At 45.7% G+C, this 26,182-nt stretch overlaps 2 long non-coding RNA genes across 13 annotated transcripts in view; one reads left to right on the plus strand and one right to left on the minus strand.

The window, feature by feature from the left end:
* The window catches only part of LOC143901140 (uncharacterized), a 153,772-nt gene that overhangs the window by 96,895 nt on the left and 30,695 nt on the right, over positions 1–26,182 (plus strand). The window contains exons 1-2 of one of the 10 annotated variants that reach the window (XR_013257990.1): positions 9,809–10,829; positions 15,429–15,730. The exons of 6 other annotated variants lie outside the window; for them this stretch is intronic. This is a non-coding gene — a long non-coding RNA (uncharacterized LOC143901140). 3 more of the 10 variants (XR_013257989.1, XR_013257994.1, XR_013257987.1) reach the window with 3 other exon arrangements.
* Positions 1,469–25,248, minus strand: LOC143901143 (uncharacterized). 3 transcript variants are annotated; one of them, XR_013257999.1, is made up of 4 exons: positions 24,388–25,248; positions 3,179–3,379; positions 2,702–2,808; positions 1,469–2,110 (listed from the first exon to the last, which is right to left on the minus strand). It is a non-coding gene; the product is annotated as an uncharacterized LOC143901143 (long non-coding RNA). The 3 variants fall into 3 exon arrangements; XR_013257998.1 differs by having other exon boundaries at positions 2,702–3,379; XR_013258000.1 differs by lacking the exon at positions 24,388–25,248 and adding an exon at positions 11,272–11,335 and having other exon boundaries at positions 1,519–2,110; positions 2,702–3,379.

Genomic DNA, 26,182 nt, shown 5'->3' on the forward strand with positions numbered 1-26,182 from the left:
GACCCCGTCGCTAGTCCCCGGTCGATTTTATTCGGCATTCATAGATAGGATCGTCCGAATCGAGCTCGATCGATTCGACGTCGCAACCGCGCCAGCTGCGTATAATTGCTTCTGCCGAGTATCGAGGGATTGGAGACGTCGGGCGGATAAAGGTTTCTTTTTATTCATCGTTACGCTTCCTTTGTTTTCTGTCTGATAACTGTCGTCTCTGAGGAAGAATACGTATGGCTGGCATCCTCCGGTTGCGCTACGAAAACGATTCGTTCCGCCGCTCATAAAGAATGTCGGGGGATACCTTTTGAAAGGTCGCAAAGTTTATTTTTCATTGCGAGCGCATAGCTTTACATTGCGTTACATCTGAAATAATCTCTCAGAGATTCTCTAAAGAATTGCAAAGACTGTCTTGTTGCATATAATTATGGCTAAAATCACGACTACTTTTAACAATCATATTTATATTGTATATCGATAAATTATTTAATATGTCATTCTTGTTAAACTTATATTAGGTATTGTATTGACTGTGTCTTTTAATGTTTTTACGCCATACCTGGTATTCTGCATTTTAATATCACTTTCACAAAAAAGTGTTTGTTCTAATAATTTTCATGTATATATTTTACAAAAAAATGTACATATAAAAAAACAACTCTGTTGCTCTAAAGCTCCAGTTAGTGCGCCATTTGAATTTAGCAACTTTCTTGACAAGTATTTGCGTCAACAAAGGGCTACATTTTCGCAAACCATATCTATATATGCACCAAGTCCATTTTCGTCATATATTTTTGCGCAGCAAAAAGGACCCGACACAACATCACACTACGTATTACCTGTATTGCACACACGTGTAACAACGTGTGTATGTGCGGCTGCATGCACATACACTATTGTTACACTGCGACTGTGACATCCGCGGGATGCCTATCACTTCCATCGTCACGTCACGGTGTAGCCACGTAGCGAAAACAAATGCGTTTGCCAGAATCTCGTTGCGTCTCATCTTCCTCCGACTCTCTTCTTTCTTTCCCATTTCTCGAACCACGATCTTCTCGCCTTTCTGGTCCCGTTCTCTCTTTCTTTTCTTCTCTTTCTCGCGTCTGCACACATTCAGTAGCGGATGAAAGCTTTCTGAGGCCTTAATATATTTTGCGTCATTCGCACGAAAACCAAGAAAGCAAATCAAATTTCTAAGAAATGAAAGGACGAATTTTGTAATCTCAAATTTTGGAGTATCTTTTTCCTCGAAACATTGCTGCTTTAACAATTAAAGTTTTAACAATTGTTTTAACGATTAAATTAAATGTCTCTGAAGTATTCGCGAAGAATTTATGATTTGAAGTCTTATAAAAAAATTGTTAACAAGTAAATTTTATTTAAGAATTGGTTTATTAAAAAATCTGTTTCTGCATTATTGATATAATATCCATATTTGTGTGGGTAAACTTATACATGTAATGTGTGTGTGTATATCGTGTGAGACTTCTGTATATTGTAAGATCCTAAACCGGGTTATCCGCCACTGGTTTCATCCCTTCGTCGAGCGAGTTAGCTCTCGCCGGCATCTCGTAGAAGCGTGCCGCGCCGTCAAAATGCAAATTCCGTCGTCCACGCGGCTCGTTGAATTATTATTTTAAGCCCCGTAACGGCCATTTGCTACGGGAAAATCTCATGAAAATTAATTTATTTTAATGCACTTGGTCCACGTCGCGACTGTAACGGAGAAAGTCGGAGAGCAAGAGAGAAAGAGAGAGAGAGAGAGAGAGAGAGAGAGAGAGAGAGAGAGAGAGAGAGAGAGAGAGAAAGAGAGAGAGGAAATGGTGAATGAATGAGAAAGGAGGAGACAAGGGAGACGAAAAGAGGAAAGGGCAAAGAAAAAGAGCCGATGCGTCGGGCGCAGACACCAAATTAACGTTCGACTCATGCTTCTTTCGGCACACTCCGCCGCGGAATTGAGAATTCTGGATTCTGGAGCCGGTCTCGGCTTAGACGAGAAGGATTTCCGCCGAGATTTTCTCTGTACATCCTCCGTCAGCCATCCTCGCCAACCGGCGTCCCCTCAGCCTCCGCTTCCGTTATGAAGACGTTCGCGCATCGTCACTTCACCGACTTCCTGGTGAGATGTTCGAACTTTTCAAAGTTTTGCTGCGCCGCACGCGCGCTAGCCACACACAAATCTATTCTTTGTATTATCGTTTAATAACAAATATTTGCCGTACTATTCTCGCGCGGATAAAGTAAGCTTCGTAGGATTGATTCTATTTTATTTGCAAATAAAATCTAGGATTACGGTGCATCATCGGCGGTATATATTCACCCTCATTCGCGTCGCTTTCACACGAATCTCCGCTAACTCTCATCAGGGTTGAAATGTATTTAACAATATGATTCGCGTAATATTGCAACACGTTCAAATAACTTTTTATTACGGAAGAAAAAACACGAACAGTTGACTGACAGTCGGCGAATTTGAATGGCACGGTAATGGTGCCAATTCAACTCTAATTGAAACACTCGCAATCAATAAATTACAAATACAATAACGGCATCATTCGGATTGAAATAGCAGGATGAAGAGCACTGATAGTAAATCGAAAGTATATTTCTCGTATTTGGGTTTCATCTATTATGATAACATTTATTTCTTCATTTCGTTTGTACTACTTCAATTTAATTACTTTTTAAGTTACGATTTGCAACTTACTCGATTAATTTTACGCCGCGGCAGAACACCGTCTTATCGATCGTAACTTCCAAACTTTCAGGCTTTCAACTTTTATCTTCGCTACAACGTATTCATTCGGCATGTTGCTACAAAAAAAGCGTTGATAAAGAATTTTGTTAATTAAACACCATTATAAACGTGCCTTTGTTTCTCGTAATACTTATGATACTCTGATAATAATAGCCATTCTGATAATAATATTACCCTATAGAAAAACTTTATAGAAGGCAACCTTAAACGCATAAATATTAAAAGATCAACAATAATTAATTGCATAATAATAAACGATAAGATCAAAATTTTGAAAACAAATTACATTGGATTTAACAAATTTTATAGAATAAGTGTTTAATTGCTGAGTTTAGAATGAAAACTAATAGCTAACGATTGATATAACGTTTCACGTATAAAGGAAATCATCGAATTTGATATTTTTATGCGAAATGTCGATAGTACTCTTTATACCGCGCCAAACGTAGGGGTCTAAAGGGTTAGAGCTGAAGACGACTTTTCGTGCCGTCGATATGAAGCGAAAGGAAGCATATAAACGGTGTCGAGAATCTTCTAGCATTTTGAGATGCCACGTTAATTCCGTCTCGAGTTCTCGATCCTTCTAGCCTTTTCTCAAGCAATTCCTCAGCACATGATTCCTCCTCCCTGAAGAAGAACGTTGTATAGAGGGTGTTCACATTTTAATGACAACTTTTTTACATTAAAAAAATTTTTTTTCGATTAAAAAATGTCGAGGCAGATTATTTATCGTAATTTTTCCAATATCTTTATAACTAAATTATGAATAAGAATAATTTTGTTAAAATTTTCTTGAAATAAACTGAGAAGTAGGATTTTATATGAAATTTAATTAAGATGAAAATTTCTGATTTTGTGAGATCGGCGCTACGATAACTAAAGATTGTCATTAAAGTTAAGATCGACGGTTTTAGGACACCGCGTATAGCGCATCGCAGATAGACATGCACGGTCTGCGTGCATGACAGATCCCGCGGTTCGCATGGAGAACTTTACGGGACGATAATGGACAGATTTATGAGACTGTTTATCGATCCTCGAATAAATCCAATTTTCATAGCTGCGACGGGGAGGCGAGGATTTCGTCCGCGGAACATCGTAAAGATCGTGGAAAGGCGGGAGAGCAAAAAGTTGCCGAGAAGTTAACTTCCGTCCGTCCGTCCGTCGTGTCGGTACAAACCTGAATTTATCACGTCAATTTTCGAGTCGCCATGAATGATTTTCGTCTTACCTCCTAGATTCAAAATTGCACGCAGGTGTTTGAGGAATCAGGGACGGGGGGGGAGGGTCGAAAAAAGTCCGATAGCAATTGACAGGATAAATAAATTACAAAGAAATATTGGTATAAATTTATGTATTTTATTATTTCGCAATACAAAATGAAATCAGATGAGAAACGTGTGTTAGAAGTTTAGAACACAAAAATACGTGAGAAGATTAGAGCGCTTTAGATTAAATATTAAATTTTATGACACGCAAATAACTATCACAATCGCTCGGCAACTCGTTGATTAATCGCGAGGATAAAGTACGGAAAGGCATGGCGAGAGAGACAAAAACGCGGAAATCCCTCGCGACAAGGCCACTTGGTCGGATCTTCATTTTCGCGAACTCAGGCTTTAACTTTCGGACTTGAGGCTTTTTCATGGTTTAAGGACAAGCCGAGGAGCCCTCCTTGCTCGTCCCTCTAATCCTTTCATAAAGAATATCCATCTTTCCAACTCACGTCCAAGAGCACTTGCTCCCCCCCTGTCTTTTTCGCTTCCCCGTTTCTTTGTCCTCATCCTCCCTCTCCTTCACGTGTCTCCATCTCGACATTTCTCCCTATCGCGCTTCCGCGTATCTCCAGTTTTTTTTTTGCACCCATCGTGTTTTGTTATTTTGCATTTTTATACGGATGCGTGTAACCGACAAAGCGCGCGAGTCGCGTTGGATCCGAGTTCTTCCCTTCAAGAGTGTTCGCGTCGGGTTCGAGTATCCTCGACAGACTGACGCAAGCGTATAGTCTTTCCAGTACTCGAAATTGTTCGGGTTGCTATCGAACAGTTTTAGCCAATCGAATCTTACGGCACCGAAAACTCGTGGCCGAATTGAAAAGCTGACGCTAGCATGTCCGTATTGCGGCGAGATAGACACTATAATATTTTTTAACAATTTCAGCTCTCTTATCCTGGGAGAAAAAAAATACGCGCGTTAAGAGATTAAAAACGCATCGGGCGCAGTCGCGCGTGCTCGAAAGTTGATCGAGATTATCGAGAGTATTCAAACCGGGGGGGGGGGCGCACTCGATTTCGGCCGGTGCCAGGGGTTTTCGACCGAAACCGAACAATCGTGGCACTCGAGAATTTCCGGTGCCCGCGCGTCCGCCCTCTCTTCCGCCCACCCTCCTGAAATGCTATGAGGGGGTTTTTATTATTATTTCGCGCTTGCGTTTTCGGTCGACCTCGCGCTCGGAAGGGCGCCGCTAGCTCTCTCGAGGAATCGGATAGCTGCTCGGGGAACCACGAGGTCTGACGGTCGATGAATAAAGGAGACGCCATTTAAATTGTAAATGACCGCGATATCCGCGTGGAGGCAAACCTTCAATTAGGGCCCCGCACGCGGAGGAGGTACACGTACCCTCTCGCACGGCTCGCAGCGCCAGCATTATACCGCGTGAGATGTGCCAGATAGATAGACGGACAGTTTGTTGCGATTTAGGCGAAACGACGTGTAAACTTGTCGAACGCAATAATGCGGCGATAACGCAACGATTGCATCAATCGCGCCTTCCATCTCGCTCTCCCTTTCTTCTTCTTCTTCTTTTTCAGTAAACCGATCGTCGAGACATCGACACGATTTCTCTTCCATTTCTACCAAAATTTTTTTACAAAGAGAATTCCGTCTCGCTACACGTTTTCAGTAATTTTGACTGAGCTGCTGGACCGTGAAGACCGCCGTATTAACATCTAGCACGCATGAAAGAGATGTTCTGTATTTCCCTATCGTAGCTTTGTGTATATGAATCCTCGACGACCAGCAGTCTTCGGTCGAAGATCTTTCGCGGCAACGGCGTCCGTTTAATCTCGGCTTAATCCTCGATGTCAGCCGTGTCTGCTGCTTTGGCAAGTATTTGCGAGAGAGAGAGAGAGAGAGAGAGAGAGAGAGAGAGAGAGAGAGAGAAAGCGAGAGAGAAAGAAAGAGAGTCGTTCTGTATAAAAGGGGAACGCGCGTTTACCTAGATTCCGGGCAAAACGCTCAGGCAAGGTTGTCCGCTGACGCGCAGAAAAACGGGCACGGAGAAAGCGTGTGTATAGGGTGGCGGTTGGGAACGATGTTCGCGAGTAGGTACTTGAATGTCTCATTTCGCGGAGGGGTTGGGGGTTGAGGGGAAAGCAGAATGGTGGCGTCGCGCCGGAACTTTATAAAGCGCGTCTTTGCATGTTTCACTCCGGGCACGCACGCTTTTATCGTCTCTACAACGCCGCCGCGCCGGTAGCGAGCGGCACGATAACACGATCCAATTCGTCGTCACGACGCGACAACGTGTGCGTGTGTGTGGGATGTGTTATGTGCATGCATATACATGCTGGGCATATGCGCGTGCACGCATACACGCGTTATGCATGCATGCATGCATGCATACCGGAAGAGCGTGCGGGCGTTCCGCGCGCGCGGCAGATCGATCGATCGCAAAAGTTACGTAATGAGTCTCCGCGTGTGCTAACTCTTGCCCGGAGACCGCCAAAATCTAGGTTATCAAGTTTTCGTCGGCAACCCACGTCGACACGCTCGATCAGGGCCGCAGCTACCTTCACCGAGAGATGAGCAAACGTTGAAAGCAAAGCGTTAAAAAAATTAAGTACTATCCACTTGATCTCTTAACGCGCGAAAAAAAATCCTTGTTCACAACAAAAAATTCATATTTTTATTTTCGGGGAAAACGATGGATTCGATACTTGAAAAGTTTACCGTTGTTTTTTCTTCCCCTGCGAATCTAAGCGCAATGAAATTAATGCTTCCAGTTAGAAAAATTCTCTGGCACCGGTCCGCAACGGTAGTTCAATTGAACGACATCGTCGCCGAAAACGGCGACAAATCGAATAAAATTTCTTAATTCGCTCCCTCCCCCCTCGGAATATTCGTGCGCGCGCGCGGCGCCAATTAAATTTCAGCATGGTAATTCAGGCGGGTGCACCGCCGGGGGAGATCCCGAAGATGACGCATCTCTCTGCGTCAGCGCGGCGGCGGCGACCCCTCCTCTCCGCTTCTCCCCGGCCTAGAAATGGCTTGGGTTCGATTAGCGCAACTGCGGGCAACCAACTTTGAAAATCCGTCGGGTGCGATAACTTTTTCTCTCCTCTTCTCGAGCACGCGCGGCCGAAACTTCTCTCGTTTCCTTTTTTTCTCTCCCGTTTCTTTCCCGCGTCGTGCATTAGAGTAATCACGGCGTGGAGAGGCGTAACGTCGCGGCAAGCGAGACGGCTCTTTCTCTCTTAAAGCTTGCCTTATCGAATAACGGAGAAGTCGATGCGGTTATCCGAAACGTTTGCACGCGGTATATAGCCTCGCGGCAGCGAGGCTGTCGGTGGCATTTAATAAATTCGTTCGCGACGATATACAGATCGCAATCGGTCCTTCGAATCGCAGGGCGAGTTGAAAATTTTTTGCGGATTTATATTTCGCTCGCGTAATTTTTGAAAAGTTCAGCGAATATCCGGTGTTGCTATTGCAATATATCGCATCTGCATTTATATGAAAATAAATGGAAGTAGTTATTACACTGGAAATTAAATAGACAAAAAATTGTTTAATATTCATATGGAGAGCAATGCATACATGTGTGGGGGTGCGTGTGAGAGAAACATTTGCGTCAGAGATTTTCTACACAATTTTTCCGCGACATTTCTACATTTAATTCAACATACAATTACGTAATTATTATGATGGGCGTTCAAATGATATTTCATTATTTCGAAACTGCAGAACTTTCATTTTGGATACGCAATGAGATGTGGTTTATGTAAATCAAACGTTCCATGAATACGGGACTGATATATATCGTATATTATTCTCTTACCGCATTATAAATTAATTTACATAATAATATGCCATGCGATTCTGTTCAAAATTCGACCTAGCTATTTTTTCCTTCGAAAAACCGTCGCCACGTGTTCAATTACGGTATTACGGTATTACGATTTCGGACGAGCGCGATGTACCGAGATGAAATGTGCGCGGGCGCTATATATATATATACGCTTCGCGTTTTATTATTACGTGTATATCCAAGTGTCTCATTATAAGCCATGAATAATGTAGCGCTTGGAAATACATCGCCAAATGGAATCGCCCGAATTTCCGGGGCAGAATAAAACACGTCGTATCCATGCTAATCGGCGTATTGCATTTTGCCGGTCAATTGCACCGACTAGACTAGCAGTTCAATTTAACGACGGCCGGGCAGCAAGAGACGACAGTGATAACATCCACGTCTCGTAATCGGCAACAACTGCCGGAACATATGCGTCACGCACGGTGCCGATTAAATTGCGCGTCCTCTAAACGGCCGTAACGAGCGGTGTAAAGCCCGTCGCGCATTCCCACGGGAATGTTGTCTTTCGTCGCCGATCGGCCGGGGGCCTCTTTGATTCATATCGCGCGCGGCGGCGCGACGATAAGATCCGTAAATGAAAGCGCGATAAACCGCGAAGGGATTGCTGTGGCACGTCTGTTATCGCCGAGAGCGAGTCGTAAACTTCCACAATCGTACTGGGAACTCGAGGATGCGATTCGCACGATTCTCGTGAGCGGAGAGAAGCGCCCGACTATAAGTACCGGTCAAAGAAATAAATCTCTTGCAGGCATTCGATCTCGTTGCGGTTGATATGCATATCTACGTGCGCAAAGCGGTAGATATAGAATATAGAGTTACGAGATAACCGTAGTATTCTCGTGCCCCGTACAGAATCGGACAGTTAATTTTGTAATCACGCATATACTTGTATAGTTTCAATTAGTTTGCGTCTCACATTTTATTACATTGATATAAACGCGAACTACGCAGACCGCATACCGCATATTCAAAATTTTTACACTTGTTCGCGAGGGGGGGGGGGAAGCGTCGAAATATATCGCGCCTTGATGAATTTTGTACATACCTAGCTCGTTTAGGCGGTTCTAGGAAAACTTATGTCTTGTGGTTTAACTATTTAATGTTATACACCTCCCTTACATTTACATAATGTTCAGTATGCAAAATACTATTTGATATTTTCACGCCAGTAAAGCGAAATTTTATACTGCAACGGAGGTAATTTAATCCACTGGAACGAAAGAATATAGTAACTTGGTGCTTATAAATTACAAAATTTTTGGTCGCAACATTCTCTCTCCTTCTCTTCCCCCCCCTCTCTCTCTATTTCTCTCTTTGCGAGAGGAGGAAATCTGTAATATCCTAGTTAACATTCGGTTGATAGAGGTAATATAACATCTGACGTGAGTTCGTATTCAAGAGAGTTTGCGTTAAAAACGCGTATTTTTGTAGCGCTCCTAATGTTCAGTCGGAAAGATGGATGCGGTTGTCGGAAATTCCGAGGAAAACTGTTCCGAACCCCACTGACTTTTAATTCCATTTCCCCCGCAAACATCTTCTGTTTCCAACAAACAACTGAATAATCGATAGTTACCGCGGCCCCTGCTCCGACGGATGTTGAATTTTAATAACATCGGTTCTCTCAAATCCAGCGAATGAATAGGCATCAGGACTCTTTGTCGAGCGAATAGTATTGTAAAGACAGTCGACACACGTACAGGCGGGAGAAAGGGATTCTCCTAGCCGTTGCGCGGTGATACGACGAGGCGAAATCGGCGTTGTCAGGCGTCAGGAAAATCGAGGAAGTCAGGGAGAAACCAAGTAGAGTCAGGGGATATCAGGGCGAGCCCGAAAAATATCGCGAGACTTTCGCAAGTTGGATGCGGGGAAGATTAATTGACAGCAATAGAATGACAATATCGGCTTTAATATTATTCGAATCATTATTGAGAGAGAAAATTACGTTTGTGTTTAAAAGAGCATAACGATATTAGAAACAATGGCTCTTTTCATCAGTCGCTATATATCTCGGTTGCTTCATTTTTCCTTCTTTCTTTATTTCAATTTTGGCACGCCCTTCGCGAGATGTTGCGATTGCACTTAAAACCTTACCTAGCGCGTATGATTGGAGTTCGGAAAAATTAGAGAAACTCGAGAAAATCTTGCAATTGTAGCAACTTCGGCGGAGCGATACGCCACGCGACACCCGTTAGACTATCGCCGAGGAGAATGACATAAGACATCCCCGTTCTGACTCGGGCGCCATATGACCGTCTCTGTCGCAAGCTCCGTCCCCGCTCCGGGTACAAGAGGGTGAAGGGAGGGGGGCTTCCTTCTGGCCCCCTCTTACACCCGCGCTGCTATCCTCTACATTCTACTACCGTCATTCCTCGCCTTCTCGTCTCACCGGTCTGCCACCTACCACCACCCCCGCATCCCCACCACGCCGGCATCGGCGCACAACCACCACCGCAACCATCACCACCACTATCACGCTCTCCGACCAACACATCGTCACCATCGCCGGCCCGAGAGAGCCGTTGCTGGAAGCGAGACGCGACGACGAAGGAGAAGAAAGAAGTTCAGACCGAAAGAAAGACGGAGCGAGGCGGGGGAGATTACGTGGGAAGGAGAAAAAAGGGGACAAAGAAGCCAAGAGTAACCCGAGGAGAGATGAGCAAGATGGAGGAACAAGGAGGCCACGTATGAGGACGGAGTGATGAGGAGACGAAAGGAGAGAGACGGAGAGGGAGAGCGAGCGAGGGAGGGGGGCAACCAGGCACAAGCATAGCGTAGCACGGGCACAGCATATCCATAGACATATACACTGTGTCTATGGGCATATCGACGAGATCCGACAGCGGCCGAGCGCCACCGAACACGGCCGACTCGGACCCTGCGCGCTCAACCCAAACCCGAGAAAGCATAGTTGCATTTAAACTGCCATCCTACTCGGGAGGTCCCTCTCTTCCTGAGTCCCGAGCGACCTCGGGGACGAAATACGTACGTTACGGGTACGTAAGTCGCCGCGCACCCCGGTGTGTGTTAACCGTTTTACGTTGCGTCCGTGCTCCGTTTTTCATGTAACAAAAAAAAAAAGAAAGGGGAAAGGAGGAGAGTCAGGACCCAGAACGCGCGCGGTCCCGGCGGAGCAAGAGCGGTCCGGGGGTTGACCCGGTCGCGCACAGGACACCCGGTTCGGTCTGACGTCAGGAGCGCTTTAACTTGTTGGATTCGACGCGAGTGCGACGCGAAAGTGAGCCGGTCCGTGAACGGCTACGACCCGATTCAACCTCGGGGATCGTGGTGAAGGTGCTGGACAGGACAGAGAACGGACGGACGGACGGACGGATGATGCCCCCCTCGCTTTCGGACCTGTCGCGACGCGACGACGGGGACAGGGGAGGAAAGGGGCACTCGCTTTCCGGTACCGCGACGCGGTCACCTTGTCACGCGTTTTCCGCTGGTTCCGTCGCCGGTTCGCGTCGGTTCGCCTCGTCATTCGCTTTGTCGGCACTACTGTCACCGTCACTGCGCGCTCGGTTCGGTCGTTCCCCCGCGCGTTCCCCGTGCGACGGACTCCCCCGGGTTCCTCGCTTCGCTTCGTGACGCTGTCGCTGTCGCCTCGGTCACTGACAGCCAGCTGCGATCTTCCCCGCGGTGTTAACGCGAGATCTCTTACACTCGTGTAAAAAAAATTTGAGCTAGACGGTGTAGCAATGATTCTGAGGCGAATAGTACATGTATTTCTTTATTTATTAGCTCCGTTTTCATCCTTTTTTTTTAGCACTAGACCCACTTCTTTATAGTTTGCGTTTTTGTTCAATTACGTCATCCGCGAAGAAGGAAAAAAGTGAGCCTTCGAAACGCGGCTTCGTATTGTTAATGTTGAATCGCGGTATCTGCAAGTGTGTAATTCTCTGATGACGTGTGCGAGCACATTTTTTCCGGAGCATAAACGTATAATAACTTTAATGGACACTGTACACGTTTTTCATGCAGGAACGTATCTCGTTTTTCGACGAAACAAAACCCGCCTGTGCTTACGCGGATGCCAGTTATTTGTCAGTATCTTTAATCATCGTAAATTATCATTGACGACAATAAGACGGCGCGCGGCGGACAGATATGGAGTTAGCTCGACTTGCACAGCCGCTCGCTGTTGCACGCACACAAGCGATGTTCTTAAATCGTTTCAAATACCGATAATTGTTCGCTGACATTGTTCGAGAACATTGATCCGGCTCTAACTCTCTCTCTCTCTCTCTCTCTCTCTCTCTCTCTCTCTCTCTTTCTCTCTCTCTGATCGTTTGGAAGATTTCGTGCGCGTCGATTTCGTGATGCTATACTGTCAGAAATTCTGTGATTTGAAACTCCCGTGTTATCGCGCCAATAGAGTATCAGCCCTTGTCACTTCGGAATGAATACATGATTAAGCTTGAACCATCGAGCCAAAGTTCGGTCTGTATCTGTGTTCTCGAATCCGGGACTAGATCCGGAACTCGCGGAGAGGGCATTCGTGCCTGTGCGGGGAAGTTTCCAGCGAGTCCATTCGAGGACGATGACGAGTGTTCCGCATTTTTTACGCGTAACGTAACGCAGACCGATAGCGAGATTCGCGATAGCAAACGAGAGAAGTTACACGCGACGCGATTTATCTTCAGATCTTGAAACGCAACGGCAAATACATGTACCAGTCATTATTTTCTAAAGAGAAGAGTCTTACATGTTTCGACTGATCGAAAAACGGTGTATTTATCTCTCACATTAATTTCGAATAAAATTTTAGAAGGAAAGTTTCGAAGATTTATATCTATAGATATAATAGATTGATATTTAATTACATGGGATGGTTGTAGTATGTGTAATGAAATTTTTTGAGTGTGCACATCTCTCTCGCGGCGATTTCTCTTGTCAGTAAATTACTTTCCGCGCTCGAACCGCTGTGCCAAAATATGCAACACGCTGTCACCGTACTGCGACGCGTGCAGCGAAAATATTTGCCCACCGAAATATTTGGACCTGTCGGAGCGATCGCGACGTACACGCCAGCCAGCAATCCAGAGCGCTCTACGCTCTGGTGCAGTGGCACTCGAAATGCCGAGTATATATCTAATATTAATACTAGGCCTGTTAACGAGGAATATTCGTCGTCATCACTCGGCGGCGTTAATCGATAAGATTTGCCCGCGGATAGATCGCGTACGAAAGCGCGGAAAATCCCGTCCGACCGGTGACACGTCCTCAAATTTCATTTCTGACGGGGGCCGCCCAACAATAATTGTCAATCGCCACGTCTAAAATCAACCTGGTGGTAGTATCGACGAGAGATCCCCGCGTGTGTTACGTCTCTCGCAGCGACACGTATAGCGCGACACGCTCTCGTTGGGGCTATACGATCTTCCCAAAATTTTTTCGGCCTGCGATTAATCACCCGGCCGGTTAACGTAATCAATCTCGATGTCAATGCGATTTCGCGTCTCTCGTCGGTTTTTTTTTCTTCTCTCCGTTAGCTGTGTGTTAACGTCACCGGGTGAGAGTGTGCGCCCGTGTGGTGGAGGATGTTCTGGGAAATTCGTTTCGCGAAAGAGAATAGCCCGACCGGTGCCAGCGACTTCGGATCGAAGTTTGGAAACGCTTTGTTCCCGCTGAAAAAGGTGTTTGAAAGAGGGTTGCGCGGATCGATATATCGGCTTGACTCATCCCCTCTTCCCATACCCCCTCCCTTCTCTCTCTCTCTCTCTCTCTCTGCCCCCGGGATGATGTTCCTGCTAGATATCGGCGTGAACAAATATACGCTACGCGACGAGTATTCATTAATAACACGCAATTCTCGTTCAAGTGAGATTTTTGCACGACGCGAATTATGTTTCGATCGTCGAGGTCAAATTTTCAGGGATTGTTAAAATAAAAAGGGAGTAGGAATTAATGCCCGATCGATTAAATCGACAGATGGAAAAATCTCGGTAGGTGGTAATTAAAACCGTCGCGCATTTTAACCGTGGGCGATCCCACGCGTAATTGAATTATTTAACGACGCGCTAATACGGCTCTTGTGCGTATCGTGTCGTACTTTGCATGTCAAATCGCGAATTTGTAATTAACGTAATGAAACGTGAAGCTAAGGAAGAAGTGTCGGAAAGAGAAACTAATGAATAGTGATTAGGAGCCTAACGTAAATTCACCTGCGACCCGGCGAAACAATCGGGCTCTCTGTGTCGTGGAAATTAAGCAAGATTTCCCAACGGCGCGTGGAAAACGCCGTTCCGAGTGAATCAGCGTGATGCAACGTTTCGTAACTGCGGAGTCTACCGCGGGGCTCTCGCGCGAAATTATCCTCGCCGCGCTCGTTTGTATCTCGTGTTATCGAATTACCGTCGTAATCCCTTTGACACTTTCGCACCAAAAATTTCCGTGCCCCTCCCCCCCTCCTCTCTCTCTCTCTTTCGCGAAGCACCGTTGGCGGCTCCGTTGGCGAAGTAAAAGCGTTGCTGATGTAACGCCGCCCGCCGTTACTTGTTGCGTCTAAAACTTCACGAACCGAAATCTCCCTCTTGCGCCTCGTAAATTTGCAATAACCCGCGGAATTAGCGAGTGTCCCACGTCGATGTCGCGCGATACCGGCCGTAATTGCGCGCGCGAAACTCGCCGGGATTAGACTACGGCGCTACTAATTGATGCGCGCATCAATTCCCGGGCAAAAACACGGTCGCGGCACTTTGCACTAAACATCAGAACATAGTTAGACATATTGGAGCGAACGGAAGTAATTTACGGTGCACGCGACGAGTGGTTAAATTTCGTGTTGTAATCAACCTCGATTTACTTACAGCGCGAATATCCGGGCATCGAGCAGTCTTCTCGAAGCATTTTTGCTTTGCTACTCGCGGCTCCATTTTCTTGAATAATTTCGTGCACGGTTTTCTTTTGATAATACAACTTTCCCGATAATGGATGGGATACCGAGGCTTTGAAATGAGGACGAGTAATATTATTCTGGGAATTGTAGAGGGAAGTAGAGGGAAGGAAACGCTATGCGTATACAAATGTACGACACTCATCCTCGCGGATCGGTGATGTGGCATGGGTTGTCCTCGTTCTAGATTTATTATTGCTGTATAACACAAACGGTGCTGTGCTTTCCCTTTGAGGTCTTTATTATCAAGTAAGAAAAGCATGAAGCACTTGAAGACACGGTTATTGAAACTTGCGACGAGCCGATGGGAACAAATTTACTGAATTACTTTCAGGCACAAAATGCCCTTTGAAGTTTAAATCCTCTTTATTTCGGACGGGAAAGAAGCTTACCAGAAATTTATATACATCAAGCTGCTAATTACAACAACGGCGACATTTATTCAACGTGGCTCTTATATCGTCTCCCATTTGAGAAACTGTGCTCTCGTTTCTCTTTTACCTCTGTAATCGTATAATCGCAGGTCTCCCAAAAATTTCTATTATCCCCCGTCGCGATTCCTCGTCGAAAGTTTCCGCCGCGATTATCGCGCGCGGCTACTCCTTTCGTCCACTCGTTGCGTCATCCGGTGTTAACGGAAGTGTAACGTCAACCTGTACCATTATAAGCGTAATTATTTGCAAAAGTGTGCGCACGGTGACGGCGCCTATCTCGCCGGTCGCGGCATGGCACATCGAGATCGTTGCGCAACATCCGACGTTCGGGTACACGCGAGAGCGAGCGGTAACGCGCTTTTCGCGCGGCGCGGCGCGGCGCGGCGCGGCGCGTACATGCGCCGGGGCATGTAGTTCGTCTCCGGCAATCGATAGACCTGAGTGACCGAGGAAATTCGCGAACCGAGCCGAAATTTTCATCCACGTCGGAAGCGTCGCGATGTTTGCTGCCGGAGGAGGAAGCCGGTCTATCGATCCCGCCTCGACCCAAAAAGGTAAGTAGGCGAGCGCGCCATGGTTACCATTATCTTTAAATCGCGCCTCCGACTTTTAATTTGTCGCGATAAGTCCTGGGTTACACGTACGGGCTATACCCGGCGACAAAAGTAGCGACGTTCAACGAAATCGAGGTGAAAAGTCTGTACAAGTAGGGGGGAGGGCTATTATCTCTCAATTATAAATCACCCGAGCATTTCAGTGACAATGTCTATATGCACAATTTCCGTTCGATTTTCACTCGCGAAGTAGGCGTGATGCCGCCATCTATTTATCTCAGATACAATATTCTGTATTTCGGAGATTTGAATTCGGGTCAATGCAAAAGGTATATGTTGCTATGCAACAGAGTCATTCGGATGCCCGGGGAACGTGAGAGGGCGTTTTGGAAAAGATTTGCATGAGGATGGAAGGGAGTGGCGCGGCTCGCGAATTGAATTGGATTAAATTGAATTTGTTTCCGGAAAAAAAGGAAGATTTAAGGCGTCGAACGCAGAGTCCTGGCGGGCCCTTGGAATTAATGCAAATTAACCGCCACGCCGCGCGCACGCGGCCGCGACGTCCAAAAAATACACGCTAAAGGCTTATGCACACCGTATACATCAATACTCGTGCGACCGCACGAGTGCGACTGCAGCCTAATTAACGCAGTTGCACTCTGTGGCACATTTCGCATGAAGAACACGTGTTACACCATTAATTATTAATTAGCGCCGCAATATGGAAATTATAATACCGTAACGCATTATACATTATAATAATTAAAGCGTGCGATTTGTTGCTTGCTCTGGTTGAATCTTATAAGTTACGCTTAATCGTCGAACGCCGGAGCGAATTCCGGAGTTGTATCCTCGAAAAGTATCGCGGCCACGTGAATTATTGAGTGAGGAAAAACGTTATTTGCGGTAAATTACATTCTAAGCACGATGCAGGCCGAAGATTAAAATCCAGGTAAAAGCTGCGTTCCACCTTTATGAGCGTTGTTTATGCCGGCATAACTTTCCCGGGGTGTGCAACGTGCATAAATATCTCTGTTAAACTCAGGTTGCAAGATTAAAAACTTTTTCCCTTCCGCGCCGCCGGGCGGCCGCATAAAATTCTAGCAAATTTACAATTAAATTTCACAACTGTGATAATAAAGTAAACAACCGCCATCTTTGCATGCAAATTGGGAAACGCAGTTTTACGTGAAAGAGAGAGAGAGAGAGAGAGAGAGAAAAGCGCGATTATCAGCGCGCACCACGTCGCCCGCGCACCATCGGGACGTAACCCGTTTGCGCGATTGTCAGCGATAAGTAGAAGGAAAAAAATCTCCCGGGACGTCTCCAAGAATACTCGCAGGAGAGATCGATCTTTCGCCGTTCGAGATTATTTTGCAGCGCGCGCGGACGCGCGAGCGCGTTGTCAGCTGCCGCGCAGCCGTTCGTAAAATAATAATTTTTCGAGATAAGGAAGGGAAGGAAAAGAGAGAAAAATAGTCGCAGCCAGATCTCTCTCTCTCTCTCTCTCTCTCTTTCTCTCTCCCTTCGCTGCTGCGCCGAGAGACTATTTCGCGTGGCGGGCGCCGCTATCAGCTGCGTGCGCGAAATGTGGCAGGAATTCGAATCCACTGGTTCCCTTCGTGCTTCCTGCTCGCGGTCGGTCCACGAGTTACGACCAGCCAGCCGTTGCTTGCACAGGGCCGCGAAACGAGAAGCGACAGCACCCCACGGGAAATTGTATCGACGCGCGCTGTACGGTCGCAAATCGATTTCTTCTCTCTCCGAGTTTTTGAGAAAGAAACGGGCGATTCGCGAGTCCTTCCTGGTCTCGCGAAAAATACCCCGTGCAATAAAACTTACATTTTGAACGGGAAGATAAAATGCCAATGTCATTCATCGTACATTTATATTGTTGCCTTCAAAAATTGTTATCTTCACGTCGAGTTATATCAATTATTGAATGGGACATTGGTTTACGGTTGTGATTTTGCACTTGTGGTTTGCACTTGGTGTGTATTACGTAAAGATTTATATAAGTATCTTCTACATTTTGTAACATTACAAGCTCGCACTAAGCGTGTAAATTGAATTATGAAAATTTAAACACAAGACAAGGATCAATTGTTACGACGAGTCGGCTAATTGTAAACCGTTTGGTATACATCGCGTAATATAATGCGAATCAGTTTTAATGGGGAATTACGCGATTCTCATGGTACCACGTGGTAAATAATGATACATGAATATTTAAGTGGATCGGCGAAATCATTATGTAAACAATAGGCGTGCATAAATAGAAAAAGCCTTTAATTAATGTAGCGTCGATAATTAAACGAAAAAGTAATAATGTGCCAGATTTATTATAGTCGGCGTCATATTATAATCGCACGTGGCCGCCTCGTTTTCATATTATTCAGGCAATTATTCGAGCTACAATTTCAACGAATAATTTGCATCTGCCACCGCATTGGTTATTGCACCGCGGGAATGCAAAAATCGAACGGTCAGCCGCCGACGCATCGCTCTCCTCTGTCTGAATCGACAAATCGCGTAATGGCTTTAAATTTTCGGTAACTTTAATTACGATTACCTTCATCGCATCCGCGTGGCCCGACGCTAATTCGATGTAATTAAATTTTCTCTTCTTGTTTAAATGAAAAGACAACGAATTGTGCCTCGAATTTGGACGGGTAATTTATCTTTATCAATTTATCGCGTTTTACTGTTATGTTAAAATATATTTAAAGCTATTATTCTCTTATTTAAGTTTTCAAAATTTTTTAATTTGCATAAATTTGTATAAATGTTTTGTATTTAAATACATCCTTTACGATGATACGATTTTCGACGATGTTCGCTTCGAAGCAGATACAAAAGGCAACGGTATTCCAAGATCAGCATTATTGGCAATGTAATTAGAGTTTCTGCGCTCGTGGGTTAATCGAAGCTAATAGAAATTAGCGATCGGCAAGAGATACTGTCGTAGAATCACTAGAATTGTAGACATTTCCGTCCAGACTGTGCAGGGGTCCGTGCATTTGGGCTTATCCATGCCTAAGTATATGGACGCGCGTGCGCGGCCGAATCGGGGGGCTGGGAGGCATTATGCCAGGCAGCCGGGGCTAGCACGCTTTGTCATTATTCGTGAGAACCCTATCAATTCGACTGGAAGATTGAATAAGAAGAAAAACACGGTGCGATGAGGCGCGCGAAAGACGCGCGCTCAATAGAGCCGCAAACGCGCACACCCGCGCTCGCTCGCTCTCGGTGCCTCTTCTCATTGTTATCGGACCCGACAAAAGATATTTGAAAAAGAGGAAGAGAAACACTGCCAATCTAAATTGAATCTCTTTCTCTCTTTCTCGCCCGCCCTCGTTCGCGTTTCCTCGAGCTACCCGAGAGAGAGAGAGAGAGAGAGCGCGCGCGCGCGCGCGACTTCCACGACGACCTTCTATCTCGCGAACTGTCACGTATGTATGCATGACTGCCGCCATCCGAGCCGATTTTTCGTTCGCCTAATTCGGCCGGCTTTCATCAGGACGTTTAACCCGGCCGACGAGAGCCGTTATCGCGAACGGTGCGGAGTCACGTGAAATTAATCGAATCGAATTTCATAAGGTAATATGCAACGAAAACTGGATTCCATGGAAGGTGAAAAGACCGTCTCTCGTTTGACCACGAGTGAAATTTTTCTATTGTATTTGAGGACGCGAATTTTATCGCAATTTAACGTCACGTGCCTTTTCTCTTTTTCGATTCAAGAGCGATTGACCGAAATTAAGAGAGAGAATTATTGATCACGCTTATATACATTTTTATGAAAACTTTGTAAAAATACGCACGGATTTGCGAGCGTGAAATCCAGTAAGCGGCAGAACGTTAAAAATTTACAACGTGCGTTTGTGTCGAAGAGAAAATAATATTTACATCGCGAAATGTCGGGCTGTGTGCATTATCGATTTACACAACTCAAATAACCGTGATACATCGCGCGATGCAAAATGCGAGCGAACTGTTGGACTTTTTTTTGTCACTTTATTTATTAGCGGCATTTGTTAGTACGCAATCGGCAGCGCGGCGGTTAAATTTACACTGGCTATAGGTACTTTGATTCATGCAATTCCGTGCGCCACATTATATCGAAACGAATACGGGACGGATTACGCGATACAATATCTATGACCGCGCGGTATCATTAAGCATTACCGATCAAATTCCATCGAGGAACTATATTTCACGCGTTATTATATATCAATATTGGAACGTTTCAATCAGTTAATTGTTAATACGTATCTGGTAAACGGAGATGTTGCCGGATGGCCGGTTTTACTTATTCAATTTGCACAAACGATGCCACGCGGCGTAATCTCCCAAATGATTACTAAAACATGGCGTCTCCGTTGTCCGCTTATCGATTTGCAAAGATTCCGTGCTAAAACGGCGGACGCGATTATCCAGTGCCGAGCTCGTCTCGCTCACGTGGAGACAGAACGAATCTCGTGTGATGTATTCATATAAGCGCGGCGGTGGGGGAGAGAAAAGAAGTGTACACCGTGATCGATAAATGCTCCTCGTGCGAGAGAGTGGTGCGGACGAATCTGCGGAGAGAGAGGGATGTAAGGAGGTTCTCTCCACGAGAGACGGCGAGCAGATAGACGAAGGAGCTAGACGGTAACGCAGTGAGGAAGATTGGCAATTTTCGCAAAATTAAGCGAATTGAATCGAATTATGTCGAGCCGATGACGTCAGACTTGTAACTCGCTGAATTGGCGAGAAATGTGCGGCTCTCTTCGTCCTTCTCTCTGTCTTTCTCTTCCTCCCCCCCCTCTCTCTCTCTCTCTCTCTCTCTTCCTTGACTTGTCCCGTCGATGTCTTCAGTTCAGCCTACATTTATCATCCGCAAGAGGATATCCTCCGCAATTCTCCTGAATGGCGTGCGAATTTCGGTACTTATCGACGACGCGATTGAATCGCCATATGCGACACGATGGCCGTCGCGCGGCCAAGGCGAAACGGGTGACTGATTGACTCGGTTGAACTTAATTGCGCGTGAATCATTCGTTCTACATAATTGCACGGGAGAGTTATCGTCGACGGCGTATATTATGCTTATCACGTGCCACTCGCTCCTGCCTCTCTCATTGAATACGAAAAAAGAAAATACGCTCGCACACAGGCGCGCACACGCGCATACGCGCTCGCACACAGTTTCTCGTCGCGAAGTCACGCGATCATCGTAAATACAGCGTGACTGTGAACGTTTATGATTTCCGTATATCATTAGTTCCAAGTGGAACAAAATAACCCCGACGCGAGTTTGCTGGCATCAATCCAAATTGATAATATTTACTTTGTATTCTTGTAGTACGTTTTATATTTATTTAGCTATATTTGGAAAAGTGCATTCGAATTACCGATTATCAAACGCATTGTAAAATTTAGGTAGTATAATTATACAAAATTTTAGATAATTATATTATAATTATCCAGGATTTGGCGAAAATATTTTTTATTCTTATAATTTACACCAATTTAACCCTCCGAGTCAATTTGACCCGAGCCTCAACTTTGCTCGTAAATATCTTGCGCGTAACTTGAAAATTGGCGGGCATGACGTCCTCTAGCTGTAGTTAAAAAAACAAAAAAAAATTTTTTTAAACAAATTTTTCGCGAATTTTTTTTATATGTTAAAAATTCCTGAGGCCCTTCTTTTTTTATAGCAATCAATTTAGCAATATCACAAGTGCATTCGATAATTTTTTCAACACAATCGGTGGATAAATGGTCAAATGGCGAACGGTCAAAGTTCGTCTCGGGTCAAAATGACCCAGAGTGACTTCCTTGTTTGAAAAAATAGGTGTGACTACGAAGGGTTAAAAATGAGAAAAATTCACGCAGGATTGCTAACGCGAAGGTGACTATGTCATTAAGCCATCTATCTGAAGAATTCGTCAGACGGTATATTACATCTCGAAAGTCTTCGAAACGTTCGCCTCAATCGCGGAACGGAAGTGTCTCGAGGAAAAGCGTTAATTGCTTTTAAACCGCGACGGTTTTACAGCGTCATCGGTGACCGCCTTCGAGGAGAGGAGTGGCCTATGCAAAGTCAATTAGTTCGGGTATAATAATGTTTACGGCTCTCGCGCGGTGTTGCGGAGGCAAGAAGATGAGCGAGCAACTTCCCTGGGTGAGAACCGGCTAACAATAAGAGTTCCAGTGTTTTGCGCCGAAGAATCCTCGCGGAGCGATCGCGGTAGATCTCGATGTTCGTGCAAGAGTTCGCGCAACTCGCGAATAAAACCGAGCGTGGCTAATATAAGGGGGAAGCATGACCAAATAATGTGATTGATAGCTCGGCCCCGCTCGGTATCAGACGTCGCGGTGATCCGAATCGTTTTCACGCCTATCTAAAGTTGATAGAGATATCGCACGGGATAATAAGTTCGCGAGAGATAATAATATGTAAGTCAATACAATATTTTACGCTCTTAAACAGAGATCCGTATATTAATCATATCTGATATTGACACTGTCATTAGATATCTTTGTAAAAAAGTAAAATTAATGTTATTAGAAATATTTAAATAAAAATTACACAACAAATAAACCGCTGCACGTAGGACATAGAGGAGAAACCGCTGTAGAATTGTTGGTACTTTCTGAGGTAACGTTAGTAAATCTTGCTTTATATTGCGGCCTTTATGACGATCTTCGCCCACATGTTACGAAAGCAAGACCACAGAACGCGCGTCCAGGAGTTGAAACCCGAGACCCCGTTGCATCTTTCGTACAAAGCCCGATCAGACTTTCTGATCTTCGTTCTACGTTTGAGTCTTAAGATGAGATACAAGGGCACTGAGAAGTACGAGAATATTACAAAATATAATCTGTGTAAAATGTCTAAGATGTTTTACGACATTTTAAACTTATTTTAAACTTATATTACGTAAACACACACACAATAATTAAATAATAATTAAATGTATTAAATTATTTGCAACTGTAGCAAAGTACAGGAATAATAATCCTAACTATATAAACATATCGAATAACTGTCTTACGGTTTGCTTTGTTAGTTTTAAAACTGAGTGAATTTAAGTTATTGTAAACAAGTTTTCAAATAATTAACATATTATTGAGATTAAAAAGGAACATAATAGCGACAACAATCGAGCTTGTTACTTCAACGAAGCCACAAATAATCAACGAAATGGAATATTTATTCAACAAATAGCTCGAAAGATAACTCAAAAGCATTTTTCCGCAGTACGGATTCTCGTTAAAAATCTCGTATCCTATGCAGATATCTAATAAAAAAATAACAAGAGGAGCAGTCTTTTCTGCTGATATCCGCTTTGCTCCGATTCGAAATATATTATTTGGTCTCGTATAATCGCGTCTCTCCGCGCCAGTAACGCTTGGGATAAATATGTATATATGTAATATTAATCAGTATTAAATACTATGTTTATCCGTTTATCGTAGGTGGAGTATCAAACTTCAAGTACACGTAGAATACATTTATACGAAGTATATGCATGATGTATGTAGTACCATTAGGCTGTCGAGACGAGTATTATGAGAGTTATGCGCCACGGGACAAATATGCGTTACTGGTCCATGGGGATATACATATTGTAACGTGTATATCTCCCTCCTGGATTAAGGTGGCAACGCATGCCTTCGCACTTTGGAAGGAGATATTGATAGCGAGGCAGCTTACTAGAATCTCGCTGGAAGTTTACGGGCACGTCTGAGACATAAAATAGGAGAAAGGGGCTCGTTTAAACAACGCGAAACACAGATTTGAGAAGTTTTTAGTCCGTTTATATCAGAGAATTAATTGCCGGAACTATCTCTAGTCTCAAAATTTAGCTCGCCAATATATTTCTCGCCGTTAATTTCTCGAAAATCACAAAAGGTTAGGCATTCCCGTAAAAAAAAAAAAAGATCAAATCTGAAGTGTCCGGGGAAGCTGGGATTAAAAAGTAATACGGTGAAAATACAGGACGTTCTGTATAAAGCGGCGAGAAAAGCGCGCAAAACTCACTCCGGGTGACGGACGACCTCGGGCATCTCGCGTATGAAAGACGCCGGGCATTCCTGGGAGGATATTCGGGGCCGCGAAAAGGAAGAAGTATAAACCCGGGAAGGTGATTCCGGGATGCTAGGGGGGACAAAGAAGATGAAAGAGCGGAGTGGAGCGAAGGAGGAGGATATCGTGGGGGAAGCAGAGAACGGAGTAGGGTAATGGCACTCTCACTGACGATCGCGAGGTGTACTATTAGAGAGAGGAAGATATACGGAGAAGCGAGCGAGAGAGTCCGAGAGGAGGAAAGAGCGACGAAAGTTGCGGGACACTGCGGGAGAGGAAGCGCGATGAAGGTTTTACTGCCGCGGTTATGTTCGTCGGTTCGCGCAATTTCGGTGTATCCGAATCGAGGGAGGAGTTCCTATCTAAACGAGCCCGGATGAATCCTCACGGTCGTCGTCTTCGGCCCTCGCGGCGCGAGAGGGAGGGAAAAGGGCGGGAAAAAGGGACGAAGCGAAGGAGGACATGGCCCATAAAAATGTTGTAACGGCGCGGTCCTTGATACCCCTCGCGCAACAAAGATTTCGAAAGGAGAGCATTGCGAGCGTGCGATAAAAGTGTGTATTTACGTGTGCGAGTGTACCTGTCTGTATGCGTGCGTGCGATTGTGAGCGTGTGCACCAGACAACGGCGGAGACAATCATCCTATTCGCGGAACGCCGACGAAGTCCTCGGGCCGTTAACCCTTTTGGCCTCTTCCTCCTCCGTGCTGATGGTCTTACACGATGGGGCCGGTGGCCACGAGATGCCAGCTCGCGATCTTCACGCGCTGTAATTTGAGGTTTAACTCCGTGGATTATGACCCGCTCGAAAGCTGCCGATGGGATAACGCCTGGAAGAGCGATTCCGGACGATTCCGATTCTCTCCTCGAGCTATAGCTATATATAGCGGCTCGAACGGGGAGGAGGAAGATACGTCAACCCGCGCGTTAACTAGCCAAACTACCTCCGGCGAAATTTATAGCCGCGTCAATGTGACGGGCTCGAGGAGAGTATAGCTCTCGGAAAATCGTTTCGCACACTCTCGCTCTTACTCTGTCGGCGCGCGCGCGGAGATCGATATCCTTTCCGCGGAAATTGCTATCCGATGTAACGTTTCTAATAGCGCCCGCGTAAGGAGCGTAACACTCGTACTCCAATTATTAAAGCGATACGCTATCCGTCAACAACCTTACCCGCAACTCGTGACACGTTGTAACGACACCCGAGCGCGCGCGCGCGCTGCAGCAACGCGGAGGATCGCCCGGAGCGACGAAACTGGTGCACGCGTCTCATCGTGATAACGCCGCGCGCGATAATACCGCGGCGTTATTGTCTTAAGAATAGACGCGGCACACACGGACGTTTCCAGGCGGCTCGGACTGTCCGTCTCGTTAGCGATGATAGACAGCAGACGAGAGAGAGAGAGAAGCCGCCGGACCCGCGTTTACAATTCGAGCTCTCGTGCGGCCGGTGGGATATTCCGGTCTTGGCTAACACAAAGGCAACGGATAAGCTTACGTTATGCATGAGACACCCGGGGTGACGCGAGACGACATGGGGCGGGGGAAGTATAAAAAGGAAGTCGGGAAACTAACGAAGAGGACGACAGGAAGAGGAGTGTACCTCGAGTTACACGCGGTGTGCAGTTGGAACAGATTGGTGACAGTCGGCCGGCGGGAAAGAAGGGCGGGTGGGAAGGAGGAAGAGAGTATTAACGATATGTACACACAAACAGGCCGCACCGGCCGAAAGGAAGGGAAAACACCGTGGAAAACAAAGCCGAGCCTGGCGGAGGAGGAGAATCGCCGAAGAAACTCGACTGGGATATGTCTTGGTTCCTCTGACGATTCTCAATCATCCTGTTTACTCGCCTCTCGTTTTCCCTCCCTCGACGCTGCGCCGGCCGTTGTGTTCCCCCTACCTCCCGTACTCCTCTCTCCTCTCGTGTCAGCCTCTTTTGTTCGTCGCGCACGCACCGATGCGGAACAAGCATTGTTCTAAAATGGTTTCACCTGATCGCGCGCTTCTCCCACCAGCCAGGTATATATATATTCGTTGCACGGCATCCTCAATGGCCGAAACACGAGAGTTTTCGAGAGTTTTTAATGACGAAATCGTGCGGGCGATCGTTAATAGATCGGCCGCGCTAAAGACCGAGGTGATAAATGTTGGTCATTCGATTTCCCATGCCATTGTTGCGACGGTTTTTGTTAAGCGGGATCGAGCGGCTGGCGTATAGGAATCCGCGTGCAAGAAGCGGATGAAAATACTTCGTATAGATGACTCCTCGCGCCGTGGAATTACGGGAACGTAGGTAAGAAAAGCGGAACGGAGCGGATTGAGGCCGATTACGCCGCGCATAAATAGCGGTTGTACGAACGATTACGGCCACCCAC

This window comes from Temnothorax americanus, unplaced genomic scaffold (genome assembly GCF_048541705.1).
Source record: "Temnothorax americanus isolate GAGA-0224 unplaced genomic scaffold, ASM4854170v1 Scaffold32, whole genome shotgun sequence".
NCBI classification, from domain to species: domain Eukaryota; kingdom Metazoa; phylum Arthropoda; class Insecta; order Hymenoptera; family Formicidae; genus Temnothorax; species Temnothorax americanus.